Raw genomic sequence first — 21,770 nt, forward strand, 5'->3', positions numbered from 1 at the left:
AAGAATAATACAGTAAAACCGTTTACATCAATGTGTTCTGTGTGCTAGACGACCTGCAAAGGGTACCTGACCACACCACTAGGCACAGGTGTCGGGCCAGGGAGCTTTTAAGCTGGACAAGGGACCAGTGGACCTCAGTGCTGTTCTCTGATGAAAGTCAATTCACGTTGAGTAGAAATGATGGCTGCCAACGATGTTGGAGACGTCAAGGAGAGCGCTATGCATCAGCCACTGTTGTGGTGGTGTTACAGTCTGGGCAGGTGTGTCTACTCAATACAGAACTGCCCTACATCTTGTGAATGGTACAGTGACAAGCCAATACTACCTGAATAACATCATTAATCCAGTTATTGTGCCCCTGCATGAACAACACAGGCCTAATTTCTTCATCATGGACAACAATCCTCCGGCTCATCGAGGTCGCATCATTAGGGAACAGCTGCTGGAGGCTGGGGTACTTCAAATGGAGTGGCCTGCACTTTCTCCAGACCTTCCGGAAATCTAACAGCAGCAGACACTCCCCTATTTACATCAACGGGTCTGAAGTAGAGCGTGTCTCCAGCTTTAAGTTTTTGGATGTCCACATCTCTGAGGATCTGTCCTGGCATCTGAACACCTCAACTCTGGTTCGGAAGGCGCAACAGCGTCTTTACTTCCTAAGGAGACTGAAGAAAGTTCACCTATCCCCCAAGATCCTGACCAACTTTTACCGCTGCATCATTGAGAGCATCTTGACGAGCTCCATCACAGTGTGGCATGGCAGCTCCACGATGTGTGAAAAGAAATCATTGCAAAGGGTTGTGAAAACCGCCCAACGCATCATCGGCACCCAACTACCTGCCATTGGGTCTCTTCACCACAGTAGATGTCTGCGCAGAGCACACAAAATAATCAAAGACTCCTCCCACCTGAGTCACAAACTGTTCAACCTTCCATCAAGGAGGAGATACAGGTCCATCCTCACCAGAACCAGTAGGTTTAGGGCCAGTTTTTTTCCTTCAACCATAAAACTACTGAACTCTACACTACACCGCTAGGACACTCATGTCTTTCTACACTTACCACTTTACAGTTCTGCTCCACTCTGTACATTCTGTTAATATAATATTTTTCTCTGTTAAACATTCTGTTGTACATTCTGTTATAATATAAGTTTTTCTCAGTGTGTAATGTAATTAATGTACATATTGTCCATTTCATAGATTACACCTAGTATTATCTATTTGACTATCTATTTATATGAATTTACATATACTAAATTTATACATACTATATAATATATGTATATTATCTGTTACTGTTGTACAAACATTGTACATAATGTACACATTTTTAGCACAATTATAATTACACCTGTCACTTTATCTACTGTAAATACTACTTGCACATACTTCTCTATGCACACTCTGACATAGCCTTATTTATCGATGTACATATTTACATATTTATCTGCACTTGTTCATTGGCAGAATTTCTATTATTTGCACTTCTGGTAGATGCTAAACAGCATTTCATTGCTATGTACCTGCACTCTGCAATGACAATGAAGTTGAATCTATCTATCTATCTATCTATCTATCTATCTATCTATCTATCTATCTATCTATCTATCTATCTATCTATCTATCTATCTATCTATCTATCTATCTATCTATCTATCTATCTATCTAATGCACAGGGTTTCACCCTGTCCACCAGGTGCGTCAAAAGCGATGGGCCAAAACGGGCAGATGTGAACGTTTGTGTGCATCGCTGCATGTCAAAGCTTTTCCGTAGGACAGAAATACCTGTTCTCGTCTAGACCCGATCAGTTAGCAGTACACCCCACATGGCTCGCCAGCTCATCACAGGGCACTGCGCAAATACATTCAAGCCCTCGCTCATACCTAATAGCGATTTGTTTCAGCCTATCCACCTACTGGCGTGTCTTTTGCAGGTGAGAGGAAACCGGAGAACACCGAGTGTACACACACGGGGACTCCGGACAGACTGCAAACTGGTGACCCTGCAGCTGAGAGGCGGGACCTCTTTTAAGTCTTTTGAGACAGTCTGTGCAGACATTCTGTTGATCTTAAAGCGAATTTGTTTAAACTGCTGTTTCCTCAGGTGTAACTCATCCGGAATTGCCGTAAATTGCCACTAGAGGCCAATCCTGGGTGCTGCGCACAGCTGCACGAGGCCCGCACAGCTGCACAAGGCCCACACGTCTGTTTGTGTCTCCCTGGTGGTCTAGTGGCTAGGATTTGGGGCTTTCACCGCCGCGGCCTGGGTTCGATTCCTGGTCAGGGAAGCAAACTGTTTTTCGTGTCCGGCTAGAGCTAGCAGCTGCAAGAAGTGGGTTCACTGAAACTTCCCGGCGGCTGGTAAAAGCTGTCCTTCGAGCCGGATTTGAACCAGCGACCTAAGGCTGTCCATTTACAAGCACCTACAGTCCTCTGCTCTACCAGCTGAGCTATCGAAGGGCGGGCACAGGGCCATCTTTGGGCAGCGACCTGGCAAACAGGACCCCTGGCGATTTTGTCTGTTACGAGCCACGTAGTGCAGCGGTTTCAGGGGCACTAGGCCAGATTTACTGGGGCCTATAAATGTGCTTGTCGATGTTGGACCCTTCTCTCCGCTCTACCAGCTGTGCCAAAGCTGGGGAACCATAGTCTGTTTCGGGTGGGGAAGAAAGGAAAAAAATGGGAAAGGAGGGGAAGGAAGAAAAAAGAGAAGAAAAGAGAAAAAAGAGAAGAAGAGAAAGAAAGGAAGAAAGCAAAGGAGAAACAGAGTGCCACGTGTGATTCATATGCACCTGTTTTGTAATTTTTTTAAAAATATGTGCTAAAAATAAGTCCCCCTCCCATCCACACCGACCCAGACCGACCGAATCCCACTTCAGACAAGGATTAAATTAATTAATATAATTTAATTCAGTTTAGAAATGGCAACTGTTAGTCTACAGAAACCTTCCTGCTGTCAAAATGAGTCAAGTTCAAACTCCTGTGTAGTTAGCTGACTTTGATTATTTAATTATCTGTAAAATATGGCTCAGTACGTACTGTTAGAAATATTGTCTTTTTTTATTTTACATAGATAAGAATACAGCACAAGACACACACCATAACAATATACATAAGTGATAAATTATTATAAAATACTAACAAAGTATAGAAATCTATGAACAAAAAACTACCAATATTTATATTATTAAATATATATGTTGAAGCACACACCTAAATAAACTTATAATGATAAAACAAAGAATACATTCAAGTCAGGTCAAGAATCTTTTATTGTCCTTTTGACCACATATAGCTGATGCAGTACACAGTGAAATGAGACCACGTTCCTCCAGGACCCTGGTGCTACATAAACAACATAACATAATTACAAAACACAGAGCTAAGGACGGAAAGTAAACTGTCCTAGCTTCATAAAGTACATCGTGTGCAACTTGGTGCTAACAGTGCAAGACAAAAGACAGTGCAAAGAGATAATACAGTACGTATAGCAGCAGTTGAATAATGAGCAAATACAATTCAAATAATACATTATTTAATACATGTACCCTAATAATAAATACAAGTGACAAATTATAAAATAGCAATATATTAAACTATAAACAAAACAGAAAAATACTATTTAAACATCAAATGTTGAAATATAAAATACATGTAACTTTGTAAGAATACAAGCAGTATATGCAACATAATCTATATTTTCTTTATTTTTTTGAGCAACTGCTGTTTCGTCTCTGTCACTGGACAATAAATTCTGGCCTTGTCCTGGCTATGTCCAGTTGCTGATGTCCTAGAACGACCACACTTTCCGCAAGTGTCAGCCTTCACTTAATGTATGCACGTGGTTGACATGGCACAGGTGGTTGAAATGCTGTTGGAGGAACACGGCTTGGTTGATGGAGCATCACGTAGGGTGGAGTGCTGCTGGGCTGGGGAGTGCTGGTTGCTGAGGCTCCAGGGTCCATGTCCAGGGTCCGAATGTGGGTTCGGTGTGGGGACCATGCTTGATAAAAGTGCTGGGCTCGATGGAAACAGCACCAGCTTGCGCCAGTATGACTAAAACATGATGAAAAAAATATACATTAACAGTCTACATATATGGCAGTAAAATTTAAGCAGTGGGTAAAGAGTTTAGGTGAGATATTTCAGATGTAATATACTGAGATGAATAATACCAGTACACTATGATGAATAATACCAGTACACTATGATGAATAATACCAGTACACTATGATGTATAATTTTTTTGTTTATTTATAACACTTATCAATACATGATACACATCGAGGCATGGATTTAAACAAAAAACAGCTCTTACCTGGGGCGGTATAATGTTCCAAATCCTCCTAAAAATTAAGGTTACTCACAGCACATGATTATAATACTCCAAAAGTTATTTCAAAAATTATCTATTATCTATAAAGCTATTGCAAAAAATTATCGAATAATAAACACAAACTAAAGTTAAAATATGAAGTCTAAACGAACCAGCGTGTGCGCTCTGCTTAAATGTCAGTTTAAAGACGATACGAATTAAAAAAAACAAACCTCTTCACTCACTCTAGCTGACGCAATCACACTAATAATAATAATGATAAATAGTGACGATAACAAGACTAACAATAATAATAATAATAATAATAATAATAATAATAATAATAATAATAATAATAATAATAACAAACATCATCATCATCTCCGTGACCCCAATGCGCACGTGGGGTCGCATCTCTTCATCTTTGACGTCATCTGCGTCATCGCTGCTGTAGAGTTGTTTATTTGTATTTAAACTGTCTCCATGGTGATGACGCGTTCATCGAGTAGTTTCAAGTCAAAACCTGCATTGAGTTTCTGCGTGGCAACAGATAAACATCGTCTCCATCACCACAACTCTACAGATCTACAACTCTACAAGTCAACTCTACAAGTCAACTCTACAATCAGCGACTTTCTACGAAGGACTTCTGACCACACCATGTCTATCCGAGGATTTCTTCAGGGACTGAAGAACTGGACTCTGGGTGAGATCGCCTGTGCTGCGGGTCTGGTCACTCTGTCTGCCGGTGCGGGATACTTCATTTACCGCAGCCTCCGGACAGAAAGAGCTCCTCCTGACCACACTGAGCTTCCTCAAGGTAGGAGGAGCTTTATCCTACCTCGTGACTTTAATGTCTCACTGATTTTACAATGAATCCAGTAGAAGGTACTGTGTTTCAGTCTAATGTTATGTAGCTAACAAGCGACCTCATCTACTGCTAACAATTAGCCTCATGCTAGTTATCGTGCTAGCGAACTTGGCTACTGGTTTAAATTACACAATAAAGTCCTTAAACTTGGTTCAAGAATGTATTTTATTTCTACAATGAATTATTTACCCTGTTAGTAGGTCACTTTTAACAGCCCTGGCTACTGGTTTTACACTAAATCATGCTTAGCCTTGTGATTCTCCAGCTAGCGCGCTAACAGACTTTAGCCGATTTTTAGCGATTTAAATGACACTGTAATAGTTGGACTAATCATATCTACAACTTATCATATTCTCAAGCTCTAGAGAACCTGTCTATTTGTTGTAATTATTACGCAATTAATTGGTAAATATAATATAAATATAATGTTTAGCCTAATGTTAGTTAAGCTGCTAGCGAACTTGGCTGTTGGTTTAAAGACACTAAAATCCTGAACCGAGTTGATGAGCTTGAACAACGAGAATGTCATTTATTTCTACAATATAATATTCATCCCCATTAAAAAGTGACTTTTAACAACCCTGACTACTGGTTTTACACTAAATCATGTTTAGACTACTGATTAATCAGCTCTCCTAAAGGGCTTGGTTACAGGTGTATGTTATCTACCTAGAGAACTTCACTAATCATTTTATTTACACAATATCATAGTGAGTATAAAGCTAGTTAGCTTGATGAACTCAGTTTTAATAATTACACAGTATAATATTTGTATAGATTTGGGTGGTGGACAGGGGCAGGAGGTTTTAGAGAGTTTAATCAGTTCACATGTACAGTGAATTTACACAATCTGACTGCTACAATTTGTCTGTTTCTTCACAAGTTAACTAATTATCAAACTTGACAGGTTATTAAGCATTAATAGGAAAGTTTGATGTTGTGTAATTGAAGAGTCAGAATTCTGAGTCCCATAAAAGTGATTTTATTACAGAGCCTGTGGATGTGCTGGGGGAATCAGTAGGTACTCCCTCTGTCCTCCAGGTATGTGTCTGATAAATAGTAATATTTAGCTTCATTTGAAACCTGTAGGTCACTTTTGTCTAAGTGTGTATGTGTGTGTGTGTGTGTGTGTGTGCACGTTAAGGTCGTTGAGCCAATCCTGCAGCTGCTGCCCCCCGAACCTCAGGACGAGCCTTCAGCTGTCATTCTGGTAAACAAATCATTCATTTATTTACTAAAACCAATCAATAGATTTTACAAGGTTGTGTTTACTGTAAAGAATGTTAGTATGAATCTGATTTGATAAGAAGCACTTATGATCTTCATGCTCTCCATTTCACAGCCGCTCGATGCTGATGAGCCGAACAACGCCTGCCGCGATGTCCAGTGCGTGTCTGCAGACTCCTCCCTCTCCCAGTCTGGGGTATTCTACAGTGCTGCAGCTGAGATACAAACACACAAACACCCTTCTTTACAAGTTCTAATGTTTACTTTTGTTTCTCTATTTCTAGCCAGTGGACATTAGAAGAGACATAGCTGGAATGATAAGGGGTCCAGAGAGTCGGCTCTACTGCTTTGACACTGCAGAGACATGCTGCTTGACTCTCGAGGTAATCACAGTCTTTATTACTCTGGTGAAGGGAATGGACATTTTTAAATTGACATGGTTTTTAGCATTTTGTTGAAATGTGGTTCTTGAATTTCATCTAATTGTCATTTGCAGGGATTCCCTTATTATACCAGCTATGAGGGGAGATTCACTGGCATTCAGGTAAGGGACTATTCATTGTGGCATTGTAAAATTATGGTAATTGCGGTGACTAATTTTGTTTGTGTGTTTTAAGGTTGTTGAGCCAACTGTTCAGCTGCTGCCTACTGAAGAAGACCAAGACTCTTCACCTGTTTTTCTGGTAACCAGAGCTTTAAGGAAAGCTATAGAATATTAGTATGAAGCTGCTATGATCAGAAGCATTCACGATCTTCCTGCTTTTCTTTACACAGCCACTCGATGCTGGTGAGCTGATCAGCGCCCACCGAAACATACAGTTCCTCTCTTCAGACCCCTCCATCTCCCAGTTGAAGGTATTCTACAGTGCAGCAACTGAGATACAAACACACAAACACCCTTCTTTACAAGTTCTGATGTCTAGTTTTGTTTCTCTATTTCCAGTCAGTGGACATAAAGTCCTACTTCTTGGGGATGATAAGGGGCCCACAGAGTCGTCTGTGTTGGTTTAAAACCACCACGACACACTGCTTGACTCACCTGGTAATCACAGACTTGATTATTCTGAGGAAGAGAATTGACCTTGATTTATTAGATGCTCACATTTGTGAAATAGATCTTGAGTTCCATCTATTTGTCATTTGCAGGGATTCCCTTATCACACCACCATAGAGGATTGTTTCTCTGGCATACAGGTAAGGGATTATTCGTTGTGGCATTAGGGAACTTTTGCTAATTGCAGTGACTAATTGTGTTCACTTTAAATTGTTCTTTTAAGTCTGAATCTGGGAGGGTTACAGAGTTCATCTCCTGTAACCGAGTGGAGACATCGTTCATCGTGCCACATTATAACACGGTAAATTTATTGCACTGTCATGAAGTGTATATTGTAGTTAGTAACTTTTGGAATTTTGTCAGATGTACTTTTATTTGTCTGCAGTAACAATATATTTTTTTATTCAGCACAAAACCGTTAAAACGGTAACCTGCGATTACCTGTATGTGGCTGGAGATGGGCAGCTGTACACCTCCACCTGGGAGTATGACCAGAACGACTCTGAGGTAATTCCGAGTTTCAGATCTGATGTGTATCTACATATGTTGCTATTCCCCTGATTCGGATCCTGTAAAATTTACTGTGTGAGTTTTAATGATTTAATGATTTGGATTGCAGGAGAATGAGGAGGAGGTGGAGATGGAGGTGCCCTTTATTTGGTACGATCCTATTCACTGTTTATTGTTGTAACAGTGTATTGTATGTTTAACACACACTAAGCATTTACATCTCTTCTTCCTTAGCTGCCATCTCTTAGAAAGAGGGGTGACTGACATCGGCCTGAAGGTGCCCGCTGTCCGTGAGGCGTTCGCTGTGAGTAAAACCTTTCTTCAGCTGCTGTTATTGCGCAGGTAAAGTCCACTCTGCTTTAACGTATATTGTGTGCTGTCTTATATTCAGACTTTGCTTGCCAGCATCCACATCCAGGACTTCTTGTTCGTGGTGGGAAAAAGGATTGTTATGCGACTGGCAGCAGCTAACAACCAGGTGACTTTAGAATGATGAAAGACTGTTTGATTTTTGTGATGAAAATCCTTTCAGTTACTCAGTCATAGCCAAAGTGAGTTACAGAGATTTTCTTGTTTGTTTCAACAGGATGTAGTTGGTGTGCAGTTGGCATACGAGGCCCTGATTCGATTCCTGAGGACGCCTTCATATCAGGATTCGATTAAAGCAGAGCTCTCCGGGCCCGATGTAAGCTAATAAACGCCTGTGTGAAATGACAGATGTTTAAACAGAAAAGATTTTGATAATATAGAAAACTGAACGTCAATATGTGAAGCTAATTTCTTTTTGTACCTTTACTCCTCTGTGCAGGTCTACCACTACAACTTCCTGGATATTTTTTATGAGCTGATTCTCTTCGGCTTCTTTAAAAATGGCTCAACACCTCAGCTAGTAAGTGTCTCATCAGGAGATTTAAGTTTCAGAACATGGTCTATTTTACCTCATTTTGTTTTCCCTTATTTTTTAATCCTGATAAAACATGGCATTAATGAAGTCTGTTGTCTTTCTTTTCTAAAGTTTAAGGGAGGATTCTTGGAGCGCCTGCTTCAGCTCATCAGCATGTGGGATATAGACGTGTGGGAGCCTGCAGCAGAGCTGTACTTCAAAGTGCTTATTGTAAGTGTTCCAATATCTTCTGATGCCACGATACACAAATTCTCAGGATTGTACCTTAAACTCAGTGACACTATGTTGAATCTGTGTGTCATTTGTCAATAGGATCACCTTACACAGCTTTTTGAAGTACTGTTCACTCAGCCTCTGGAGCTCTACAGCAACCCAGCAGCCTTAGCCTCCATAGTTCAGATTCTCGTCCAGCAGCACGTCCAGCAGATGATGAACATTTTGGAGAAGCTCTGAGCAATGTCTTTCCCTTTGCCCTCTTCATCTTTTCTTCCTCTGTTTCATTTCATATTTCTTCTTTTCTCTCACTTCTTTTTCCTACATTGTTCAGGCTCTCCATACGTGAGTATGAATTAATTTTATTTCTATTTTAGATTAATGTGATATTTTTAAAATCTCTTTTTTCTTCCTACAGGTTGTACAGTGAACCCCAGGACTGAAGAAGGGCTTAACCCTATCTTAAGATCCCTTATCCCTTAATAATCATCCCTTATTAATCTATCCCTCTATTCCTGTCCCACTCTCCCATTCCCATAAATACCCTATAGTTCATAAATAGATAAGTAGATTTGATTGTAAATAAACTTATATCTGTATAGTGCTTATATGCTTTATTTTAATAAATTTTTATATTTGTTCCTATTTCAGTCTCATTCTGAGTATTTTTAGTCATCAGTATGTCTGTATATTTTTCCTTTAAAAAGCAACACAAAATGAATTTTTCACTTACATACAGATCCTTTTTAAAGAATTTCACAGTCTTTAAATGGTTCACTAAAATGTAAAAAATAGCATTTTATATTATATAATGTATTTATGTATTATATAATATATTATTTAATCTAAAAACACAAGCATGAACACAATGGCAGAAAAGAATGGAGCTCCACATTGAAGTGATAAAACAAGATGAAGGTCTTACAATACACTATACAGTTACTGGGGTGTGGTATAAATAAAAAACATGAGGTAATTATCATTAATTGGTATTCCTAGTAATGTAAATAATAGGATAAGGCCTTCAACCTTCCCTCTGCTCTGTTCCCCACCTTTTCTACATGAGGTATCATGCTGACCAGAGAAAGGGTCAGTGTACTGCTCATGATTTTTGAGTCAGTGGTAAACACAAGTCAGTGTCATAGGAAGTCTCTTTCTGTTCCCATCCTCTCCTGTCTTCACTACAGCCATGTAAGTTAAATGCTCTCTTTCTCTCTTCCCCTCTCTCTCTCTCTCTCTCTCTCTCTCTCTAGATTTAGTTGATACCGGAGCTGCACCCTCGTTGCCGGACACCCCGACTTCCTGGCCTGCCCTTTAGATACACCTCTACTGTGTAATAATTTAAAATCTGTGTAATACTCTGTAATCTTGGCATAGAGTCTTCATCAATAAATAAAACCAGGGAGCAACAATCACTTGTGTATTATGTGGGAGAAACTCTTACTCAGATCATAAAGAGGCAATGTTTGTGACGTAATCCTGGAAAAAGTGTTATATGAGATGGATATTATATCATTATTATTAACCTATCCTTTTTAATAAATGTAATATTTTGTAAAATTTTATTCATGTTAAAAAACATTATTCCATGTTATTTAATTCATTCATGTTCTTATTTTCTTTTGGGTAATAAACCAGTATTTTCTTTTACCACCTGAATAGCTTGTTCTCTTTCCATAGACAATTATGTACTCTTTATCTTGTCTTAGGCCTACAGACTGCATAATGCAGATTTATCCCTGTATAACTGTCTGTTTGACACATTTCAACAGTATCCATCTGACCAATAACCACAAAGAAATAAAAAGTGACATTCTTTACTTCTGCTTCATTCTTGATTTACTATTGTTGCAGTTCCAAGCTGCTTGATAAAACAACAGAAAAGAGATGTTGAAATGAACAATTCAGAATACCTTCAGAGGACCTTGTATTATATAAAGCTGCTATAAAAGTGCATGTGCAGAAATAATCACTCCTCATGGAAAGTTTATTGAATAGAGTATTAAGAAGAAGTATTATAATGTGTGTGTGTGTGTGTGTGTGTTGTTTCACAAAGACAGTAAGACAGTACTTAGACAGTAAAGTCTGATCCTGAGGTTGATGAGATCAATGTGTGGGACACTCGGATGGATTATCATAAAGGAGATTCACTGTGAATACCACAATTTTCACAGTTTTAGTTAAGCTGTTCTTATTAAAATGATCGTTTTTATTTATTAATCTTTAGGAATTCACTGCTTAAGAAGTGATCTATGAGCAGTAGATATAAAGAGCTGTGCAGTATCTCCAGAGGAAATGAAAGCCATTATTGAGCTGAGTGAAATTTAACAGTTTTTTATTTTTTATTTTATTAGCAGTAACAACAACAAAAAAGTCTATTTTTAAGAATCTATCTTCAGATGTTTAATATAAAAGCTGTTTCCTGGTTGACAGGTAATTTCTTTATTTTCTGCTCTCTGGTTGAGCATCGCCTGGCTTGCTTTCTACAGCTTCAGCCTCAGCTTCTTCCTGAACCATGTTTTCAGCCTCATCCACTTCTAAAAAAATTAGCATTTTAAATGTGGTGTAATGTTTAGATTGTATTCATTGACACAGATAAAATGTTGCACTTCAATTCCTCATTAATTTAATATCAGCAGATCTCCAGGTACATAACTGACATCATGACATGATATTAATATTAGATTAGATTAGATTAGATTAGATTAGATTAGATTAGATTAGATTAGATTAGATTAGATTAGATTAGATTAGATTAGATTAGATTAGATTAGATTCGATTCGATTCGATTCGATTCGATTCAACTTTATTGTCACTGCACATGTGGGTACAAGGCAATGAAATACAGTTAGCATCTAACCAGAAGTGCATTCTCGCAGTGCAAATAATTAGCATATATAATCAGTATATAAACAAATAAATAATTTGCATACATAAACAGTATATATACAGTATACAGAGGGAGGTAAATACAATGAGTGCAAATGAGCAAATGATTATAGGTGGTGCAATAAAGAAGGTATTGTATACCATGAAAATAAATCAAATTCATATTCAAATTTTATTTGTCACATATGAAATCATACATAGTACGACATGTAGTGAAATGCTTTTTATGACTGTCTTACATAAAAGAGGAAAGAATAGAAAGAAAATGTGTAAAAGAAAAAGTGTAACAGATATAAAAGTGTAAAAATATAAAAGTATAAAAACAAACACAAAAAATATATATGTATATATATATCCTGCGTGATGTAGACACCTAGGTAACGGAAACTGTCCACTCTCTCCACTGGGGTCCCGTTGATGGTGAGGGGCTGGTAATTCCTCTCCTGCTTTGTGCTAAAGTCCACTATCAGCTCCTTAGTCTTGCTCACGTTCAGGAGGAGATTGTTGACCTGGCACCAGGTTTTTAATCTCCTCTAGGTAGGCCGTCTCGTCGTTATTGGAGATCAGGCCCACCACCACAGTATCGTCCGCAAACTTCACAATGTTGGTGGAGCTGGAAGTGGCCACACAGTCAAAGGTGTACAGAGAGTACAGCAGGGGGCTCAGAACACAACCCTGGGGGGCTCCAGTGCTGAGGGTGAGTGAGAGTGAGACATGGTTGCCCACCCGTACTGCCTGAGGCCTGTCTGCCATCACGACTGCTCCTACAACTTTTTCTTTGTTTTTGTGTTTTAAATTAAGTTTCAGTACAGTAATACCGGCTAATTCTCCATCATGGAGTACATTCGTTACAACAGAGATACTCTTATTTCTATTGGTGTACAATGTACTCACAATTCGACGTTTTTGACCCCGGATCCAAGCTGGCCGAGTGAGATCCTGAGGGAGAACAAAGGACGCGACCCAAAGCGGCGGCCCCGAGGGAAACGAGCCGGCGTCAGGAACAGGCTGAGAGCCCGTGCACACCGCACACCTCTGCCTAGCATCCTGCTCGCCAACGTCCAGTCGCTGGAGAACAAGCTTGATGACCTCAGGGCCAGGGTAAAGTTCCAGAGAGACATTCGGGACTGCAATCTCTTCTGCTTCACCGAGACATGGCTGAACCCAGCAGTGCCGGACCACGCCATCCAGCCGTTTATTTATTTAATTATTTAATATTTAAATAATTAAATATGTAAACAGTATTCAGAGAAGGAGTTATGTACAATGAATGCAATGATTTAGATGTATGCAGTGAGGAAGATATTGTTTACCATGGTAAATATTTGTGTATGTAAACTGTACACAGAAAGGGTTATATACAGAAAAGGTTATATACCCTGATAATAATGTGTTCAGTCAATGTGTGAGTGATCGGGTGGAGGCGGAGTTCAGCAAAGAAACAGCTGTGGGGAAAAAGCTGTTCCTAAACCTGCTTGTCTTGGTCCGGAGGCTCCTGTAGCGCCTCCCAGAAGGCAGGAGGGCAAAGAGCCTATTGGCAGGGTGAGAGAAATCCTTTATGATTTTGAGTGCTCTCAAACGCTTCCTGTAAGTGTCCTCGATCTTAGGAAGTGGAACTCCTATGATGCGTTGGGCGGTTTTACCACCCTCTGCAGCGCTTTCTGGGCTGACACAGTGCAGTTACCATACCAGACAGTGATACAGCCAATCAGGATGCTCTCGATGGTGCAACAGTAGAAGTTCACCAGGATGTCTGAAGAGAGATGGTTCTTCCTCAGAGCCCTCAGGAAGAAGAGGCGCTGGTGAGCCTTCTTGACCAGACTGGAGCTGTTGGTAGTCCAGGAGAGATCCTCGGAGATGTGGATACCCAGGAATTTGAAGCTAGTGACACGGTCCACCACCTCTCCATTGATATGAATGGGTGCGTGTGTGTCACCTTTCTCATTCCTGAAGTCCACCATGAGCTCCTTGGTCTTTGCAGTGTTGAGCAGCAGGTTGTTGTCAGCACACCACACAGCACTCAGCACACAGCCTTGAGGTACTCCAGTGCCAGGGATGAGGGTGGAAGAGCATTGGGGATCCATCCGAACATGCTGGGGCCTGTTGGTCAGAAAGTACAGGAGCCAGTTGCATAGTGATGCATTGATGCCCAGGTCTCCAAGTTTGGTGACTAACTTGGAAGGGATGACAGTGTTAAACGCTGAACTAAAGTCCAGGAAAAGCATTCTGGCATAGGTGTCTCTTATTGTCCACGTGAGGGAGTACTGAGTGCAGCGTTGTGGATACTGGGCGTCCTCACGTGCTCCTGTTCTTGACGGTAAGCAAATTGGGATGAGAGGTCAAGGAGCAGTGGCAGGAAGACAGGTTTTGAGGTGTGCCAGGACCAGCCCGGCTCAAAGCACTTGCCAGTGATGATGGGGGTGAGCGCTACTGGGCGGGTAGTCATTCAGGCAAGGATGCAGTGGAGTTTTTTGGTACCGGCACAATGGAGGTGGTCTTAAGGCAGGTGGGCACAATAGCTAGAGACAAGGTTGAATAAGTCCGTAAGGACCCCCGCCATAGGCTCCCCAGCACGTGCTTCTGAGTGACACGTCCTGGGGACACCATCAGGCCCCTGCAGCTTTCCATGCATTGATCCTGCTTAGTACTCCACTGACATCATTAGTGGAGAGTGTGAGTGGCTGGAAGTCTGCCGGGGAGCTCGATTTTGATTGCTGGCTCCATGATTATCCCTTTCAAAGCGGTAGCATAGAAGTTGTTTAACTCATTGAGAAAGGAGATATCAGTAGGGTGAAAAGGGTTGATGGGCTTATAGTTGCTAATGGCCTAAATGGACCCAGTGTAGCTCTCTTCAATATCCAAAGTGGGAACCACAGGTCGCCTGAGTGGCAAACATGCTCCAGTCGGTGTGTTGAAACTGGTCCTGAAGTTCAGAGAGAATATTCATACCTGCTTTGTTGACCTGGACTTTCTTCTTTCCTCCTCCTCATGTCCCTCTCCTGGGCCTTTACTTCCTTTCCTTTTCGTTGATGCTACTTTCCTCAGCAACAGTCTTGGTTTCCTCATCTACTTCAGAAACAAAATCATGATTCACAATTAAAATCTGATATAAAGTTTTGACTAAATTAATTGACACAGATAAACATCATTATTATTGATATTTATTACGTAATTAGGAAATAATATACAATGTCTTAAACACTATCACTACTGATATTTTTGATTATTAATAATATTTTCTTTTTATAAATAAATGATGGATTTGTATTTTTCATGCTCATTTGTTTAGTTACTTATTTCTTTGAGTTGTTGATGTTCAGAGGGATCGTGTGCAGTTTAGTTTACAGTTAAAGAGCTGTATCAGTGTGAGTGATTGCTTTTACAAACTTCTTCTGGAAAGTTACATGATACACAATTTATTTATTTTATTTTATTTTTCAGCTTCTGTCATGCAGCACCTTCAAGCATTTATCTTATGAACATTGTCCATGTCGGTTTTGTGGTATCCTGAACTAAATATTATTATCGCAATGGAAAATGCTTCCTGGATTGACCACTAGGTGTCACTGTGTGATTACTGCTGTTAATATGCTCTCACTAGTTACTGAGAGAGTTGAGTTTTTGGGCTGAAAATGAAGAAAATCTAATCGGTTGTATGCCAGGTTCATTTTTGTTCATTTACTTACTCATTTTCTGGCTGCTCGTCATTTCAGCGGTTTTTCATAAAGACATTAATATAATTAACATTAAACTAGCATCCAGAGTCTGCTTGTCATACATTGCTGAGGAAAACATGGGGATCATGAGTGTCTGAGAAATTACAAGCTTCTTACAGATTTCTTTTTTAATATTAAGAAGATCCAGCCCTGTTCTGTTGTTTATGTCCATAATAGGTAAACATTTCTGTGTCATAGTTTCATACAATTAGATGATGAACTGATTTACATGAAAGAATTGTGTATAACATACCCCATACAGAAACGATGTATATTTATACATTTTTTATACTGTGTAGTAGTTATACTTTGTTTATCAGGGAGAAAGAGTTACTGAAGGAGAAGAGGCTGAAAAAGACTTGATTACTTTTCTGAACAAAGAGTACAAACCTTTGCATAGTAAGCTTTCATATTTAAGCAATGCAAATGTTTTAAAGTCTTTGACAATTGCCCTGTCTTTCTAAGCTCTAGTTATTACTCATGTATTGTTTAATGCTTTGAAGAGAAGCAGACTTTTACCAGAAGCTCTTGTAGAAGAATTTGAGACAGTGGTCCAGAAGTACGTGATGTTTTTATGCTAACATACACCAAGCATGCATAACATTATGACCACTTGCCTAATATTGTGTTGGTCCCACTTTTGCTGTCAAAACAGCCCTGACCCGTCATGCATTGTGTATTCTGACGCTTTTCTATCAGAACCAGCATTAACTTCTTCAGCAATTTGAGCAACAGTAGCTCGTCTGTTGTATGGATCACACGGGCCAGCCTTCACTCCTCACGTGCATCAATGAGCCTTCCGCCCATGGCTTGTCGCCATTTCACCACTGTTCCTTCCTTGGACCACTTTTGATAGATGCTGACCACTGCAGACCGGGAACACCCCTCAAGAGCTGCAGTTTTGGAGATACTCTGATCCAGTCATCTAGCCACCACAATTTGGCCCTTGTCAAACTCGCTCAAATCCTTACACTTGCCCATTTTCCTGCTTCTAACATCAACTTTGAGGACAAAATGTTCACTTGTTGCCTCTAATATATCCCACCCACTAACAGGTGCCATGATGAAGAGATCATCAGTGTTATTCATTTCATCTGTCACTGCTCATAATGTTATGCGGGATCTGTTTATGTATACACACACACACACACACACACACACACACTTCACATTGAAGAAGTCGAAGAAAGTGTCCAAACGGTAGGCTGAAACATTTATGAATACAACTAGATGTTCTTGCACATGATTATGAGGAAGTGTACAGAACAAAATGACTGCAGTAAAATTCGATGTGTTCAGTCTAATCCATGTGGCTAGAATGCACCTGGATGTAGACTGGCACAGCAGTGCTTTTGCACAGGAGCACAAATTGTGTTAAACTGCAGCTTGATGCACAACATCTGTGATTTCTGGCATAACAGCTACAGAAGGTAGTGACTTGCTGTGAGGATGTCTGTACTGGATCAGCTAGTGGCTGATACTCAGAGTTCAGTATCAGTATTGTCAGAAATGGGATTGGTAGCATTAATGCAAAAAAAATGGATGATACTTTTTGAGGCAAACACTTCAACTTGTGGTTTAGTGCTAACTCTTAGTATACTAACACTTAGGCTCAGGAAAATGAACCATTTTACCACATACCATGTTACATACAGTGCCATGTTGAAAAAACAAAAACAGCAATCCAACATGTGGCACTGGTTTAATAAGTTGTGTTACAATATGTATGGTTCAGGAACCCAGAGAACAACCAGTAAGGAAACAAAACAAGCCAGTGTATATGTGTTTAACAGAACACTCCACCCTGAAACACATTAAGTTTATACTGAAATATTTGTCATGTGCATAGAGATTGTTTTTGGATAACGCTGCATGTTTATTATTCTTGTGAGACGTTCACAGTTGTCAGTTACTGTAACCAGACGGACATTACCAGCTCAGTTACTATGACATTTTATAGGATAGAAAAAATCGCTAAGGGATAAATATGTGTAAGCCTTGCTGTAATGTTCAGTATTTACTGTCCAGTAATGTGTATATCTGCTTCAAATGCTTGATAGTGAGCTGATGGTAATGGGAAATGGTATCAAACTCAGGCTATATTTTGAGTAGAGATGATGCTGGATGGAACACTGGCTGTTGGCTGCTGATGTGAATATCAGAATCTCCAGTAGTCACAGAGAAGGCCAGAGCATATAATTTACATCATTTTTATACTCATTAAACCACTCAGTGATCCCTCATGCCCTGTAGATATGAATATTGTCATGCTGTAAGATCAGAATAAAATGTTTCATTATATACACACATTACATACAGTAAATATTATATGTGTTTTTAGGAGAAGCAGTTCGTCTGGTCAGACATTTTCATTTCCATGGTTGGCCAGAGATTGGAATCTCATCGGACGGAAAGGAATGATTGATCTGATTGCTGCAGTGCAGAAACAACAACAGCAATCTGGCAACCCCCTATAGTGGTGCACTGCAGGTACACATACACACCCACTCACACACTCAAGCTGCAAACTGATGATTAAAGCTCAGGACTGAAGTGAACAAGAATCCTTGCTGGCTTGGCATAGGACTGATTGAGGAAACAATCCAATTATTTGCAACACTATTATTGTGTGTCAATATATAATCACACTTTCACTGTTTTATATTGCTGTTTTATACACAATAGTTACCACATGTGTTTTGGTTTTAATCAGTGCTGCTGCAAGCTGACTTGAACGTTCATTGTCCTCAGTAACATTTTGGAGCGGGTTAAAGCCGAGGGCTTACTGGGCGTGAAGAGTTTACGCACTCAGAGACCACACATGGTCCAAACTGTGGTAAGAATCTTTTACACCCAAGTGCCTGATTTGTGCAAAAATAACTAGGTCCTGTCACTGTTAGTTTAATACTTCTTATCAATATGTGATAGTGTACTAACATGTAAACAATTATGTTTTCATTCTTTCAGGAACAGTATGACTTCTGCTACAAAGTGGTACAAGATTTTGTAGATATTTTCTCAGGCGATGCTAATTTCAAATAACTTTTCCTTTCTTCACTTCTGAAAAAACACTTTCACATTTGTTCTGCTTTCAGTTTCAGAAGAAACTCTTGCTATGGGTTCATAATACTCTATGCACTTGATCTTGATCTTTCTCTTGTTAAGCACTGAAATAAGTGCAGTTTTTTTGTACATAAGCAATTCCTCGATTGTGTAACCACATGATAACGATTTGAAACATTTGCGTTTAGACTGTAGTCTCTTTGTACTTTGTTAAATAATGAAATTGTTTTATTTATATATTTTGGAGTGCAGGGCTGAATGAGAACATTTTTAGATAATCAACATATATTTTTATTTGTACATTGCCTGCTACTGTTTTATGTTATTATTATTATTATTATTATTATTATTATTATTGTTGTTGTTGTTGTTAGTGAAAAGGGAGCAGGTGTTAGGTATTTTGTAAAAATCTGTTTTACTCTGGTATTCTGTATGAAGTCTGTTTAACAAATATTCATTGTTCACAACTGCTAAGTTAACAATTCAGTTTCAGCTGAAAGTCTAGAAGGCAGCGTTATATTCAGGTATGCTTGTTAAATGGCCCATCATCATTCAGCTGGATTTTCTGCTGCCAAAAGTGGAGCCATTGATACCAAACAGACCCCATTATATTTAGTTTGATTTGGGGATATACAGTTGTGTTCAAAATAATAGCAGTGTGTTAAAAAGAGTAAAGTTCAAAATTTCAATACGCAAATGCATTGGGAAAACTGCACATTCAATTCTGAATCAAAACATGAAGAAAAATTGATCAAATTTGTTATTACGTGAAGAAAAAAGAATATTAGGCTGTTCAAAATAAATAGCAGTGTCTGCATGTTTCTTTACAAAGTCAAATGTTTACAGTATAAACTGAAAAATGCTTGAAGATTTAGCTTTCTTGTGAATCACTGAACTAATATTTAGTTAGTATAACCACTATTTCTGAGAACTGCTTATCTGTGTTGCATGGAGTAGGACTTCCTATTCCAGCCCAGAACGACTTGCACTACACACCACAATTCCTCTGCAGTTCTTGGTTTTGCCTCAGAAACAGCATTTTTGATTTCACCCCACAAGTTTTCTATTGGATTAAGGTCCAGGGACTGGGCTGGCCACTCCATAACTTTAATCTTGTAGGTCTGGAAGGAAGATGCTGCTCACTTACTGGTGTGTGTGGGGTCATTGTCTTGTTGAAACATCCATTTCAAGGGCATTTCCTCTTCATCATAAGGCAACATGACATCTTTAATTATTTTAATGTACTCAAACTGATCCATGATCCCTGGAATGCAATAAATAGGCCCAACACCATAGTATGAGAAACATCCCCATATCATGATGCCTGCAGCACCATGCTTCACTGCCTTCACAGTGTACTGTGGCTTGAATTCAGTGTTTGGGGGTCATCTGATGAACTGTCTGTGGCACCTAGACCCAAAAAGAACGATCTTGCTTTCATCAGTCCAGAAAATATTGTGTCATTTCTCTTTAGGTCGGTCAGTGTGTTCTTTGGCAAATTGTAACCTCTTCAGCACGTGTCATTTTTTCAACAGTGGGACTTTGCAGGCGCTTCTTGCCGATAACTTGGCTTCACATAGACATCTTCTAATTGTTACAGTACTCACAGGTAACTTTAGACTTTCTTTGATCACCCTGGAGCTGATCATTGGCTGAGTCTTTGCCATTTTGGCTATTCTTCGATCCATTTGAATGGTAGTTTTCCATTTTCTTTCACGACTTTCTGGTTTTATTTGCCATTTTAAAGCATTTGATATCATTTTAGCTGAGCAGGCTATCATTTTCTGCACTTTTTTATATGTTTTCCCCTCTCTAATCAACTTTTTAATCAAAGTACGCTGTCCTTCTGAACAATGTCTGGAGCGACCCATTTTACTCTGATTTTCAGAGAGAAATGCACAGTACAACATTTGCTGCCTCCTTAAATAAGGGACACATGTTTGACACCAGTTTTTCACAGACTAATTTACCTCTCTAATTGAACTCCACACTGCTATTATATTGAACACACCCTTTTCAATTAATGATTCAATTACACAGAATAAGCAACATGCATGTCATTACTGTTGGGTCTGTTGGTTTTCTATTGCTCTACTACACCTACTAGTAAAATATTTGCCATGAAGAAATATAATTTTAAGCAAAACCAGTGATTGATCTGGTTAGTGATGTTGGACTGTTATTATTTTGAACACAACTGTATTTTCTGTGAGCAAAAGCCCTTGTAAAAGCCACTTGACTGTGTCTATCATCTAGTGCTGCTAATATTATGAACAGCAGCTACGCTAATTCTGTTCCACTGTTTCTGTTCCGCTGCACGTGGCTCGTAACAGACAAAATCGCCAGGGTCCTGTTTGCCAGGTCGCTGCCCAAAGGTGTCCCTGCACCCGCCCTTGATAGCTCAGCTGGTAGGCGGAGGACTGTAGGTGCTTATAAATGGACATCCTTAGGTCGCTGGTTCAAATCCGGCTCGAAGGACAGCTTTTACCAGCCGCCGGGAAGCGCGCCGTTTCAGTGAAGCGTTCTCGCAGCCGCTAGCTCGAAAAACAGTTTGCTTCCCTGACCGGGAATCGAACCCGGGCCGCGGCGGTGAGAGCGCCGAATCCTAGCCACTAGACCACCAGGGAGACACGGACAGGCGGGATGAATGAAACAGAATGTCTGCACAGACTGTCTCAAAAGACTTAAAAGAGGTCCCACCTCTCAGCTGCAGGGTCACCAGTTTGCAGTCTGTCCGGTGTCCCCGTGCGTGTACACTCGGTGTTCTCCGGTTTCTTCTCACCTGCAAAAGACACGCCAGTAGGTGGATAGGCTGAAACAAATCGCTATTAGGTATGAGCGAGGGCGTGAATGTATTTGCGCAGTGCCCTGTGATGAGCTGGCGAGCCATGTGGGGTGTACTGCTAACCGATCAGGTCTAGACGAGAACAGGTATTTCTGTCCTACGGAAAAGCTTTGACATGCAGCGATGCACACAAACGTTCACATCTGCCCGTTTTGGCCCA

General features: G+C 39.9%; 2 non-coding genes across 2 annotated transcripts; both read right to left on the minus strand.

The window, feature by feature from the left end:
- Window positions 1–2,373: 2,373 nt before the first annotated feature.
- Window positions 2,374–2,462, minus strand: trnay-gua (transfer RNA tyrosine (anticodon GUA)). The gene is given in 2 exon segments: window positions 2,374–2,409; window positions 2,426–2,462. It is a non-coding gene; the product is annotated as a tRNA-Tyr (tRNA).
- An 18,858-nt stretch (window positions 2,463–21,320) lies between these two features.
- On the minus strand, window positions 21,321–21,392 carry trnae-cuc (transfer RNA glutamic acid (anticodon CUC)). Its single transcript has one exon. It is a non-coding gene; the product is annotated as a tRNA-Glu (tRNA).
- Window positions 21,393–21,770: the final 378 nt, after the last annotated feature.

Source organism: Hemibagrus wyckioides, linkage group LG07 (assembly GCF_019097595.1).
Source record: "Hemibagrus wyckioides isolate EC202008001 linkage group LG07, SWU_Hwy_1.0, whole genome shotgun sequence".
Classification (NCBI taxonomy): domain Eukaryota; kingdom Metazoa; phylum Chordata; class Actinopteri; order Siluriformes; family Bagridae; genus Hemibagrus; species Hemibagrus wyckioides.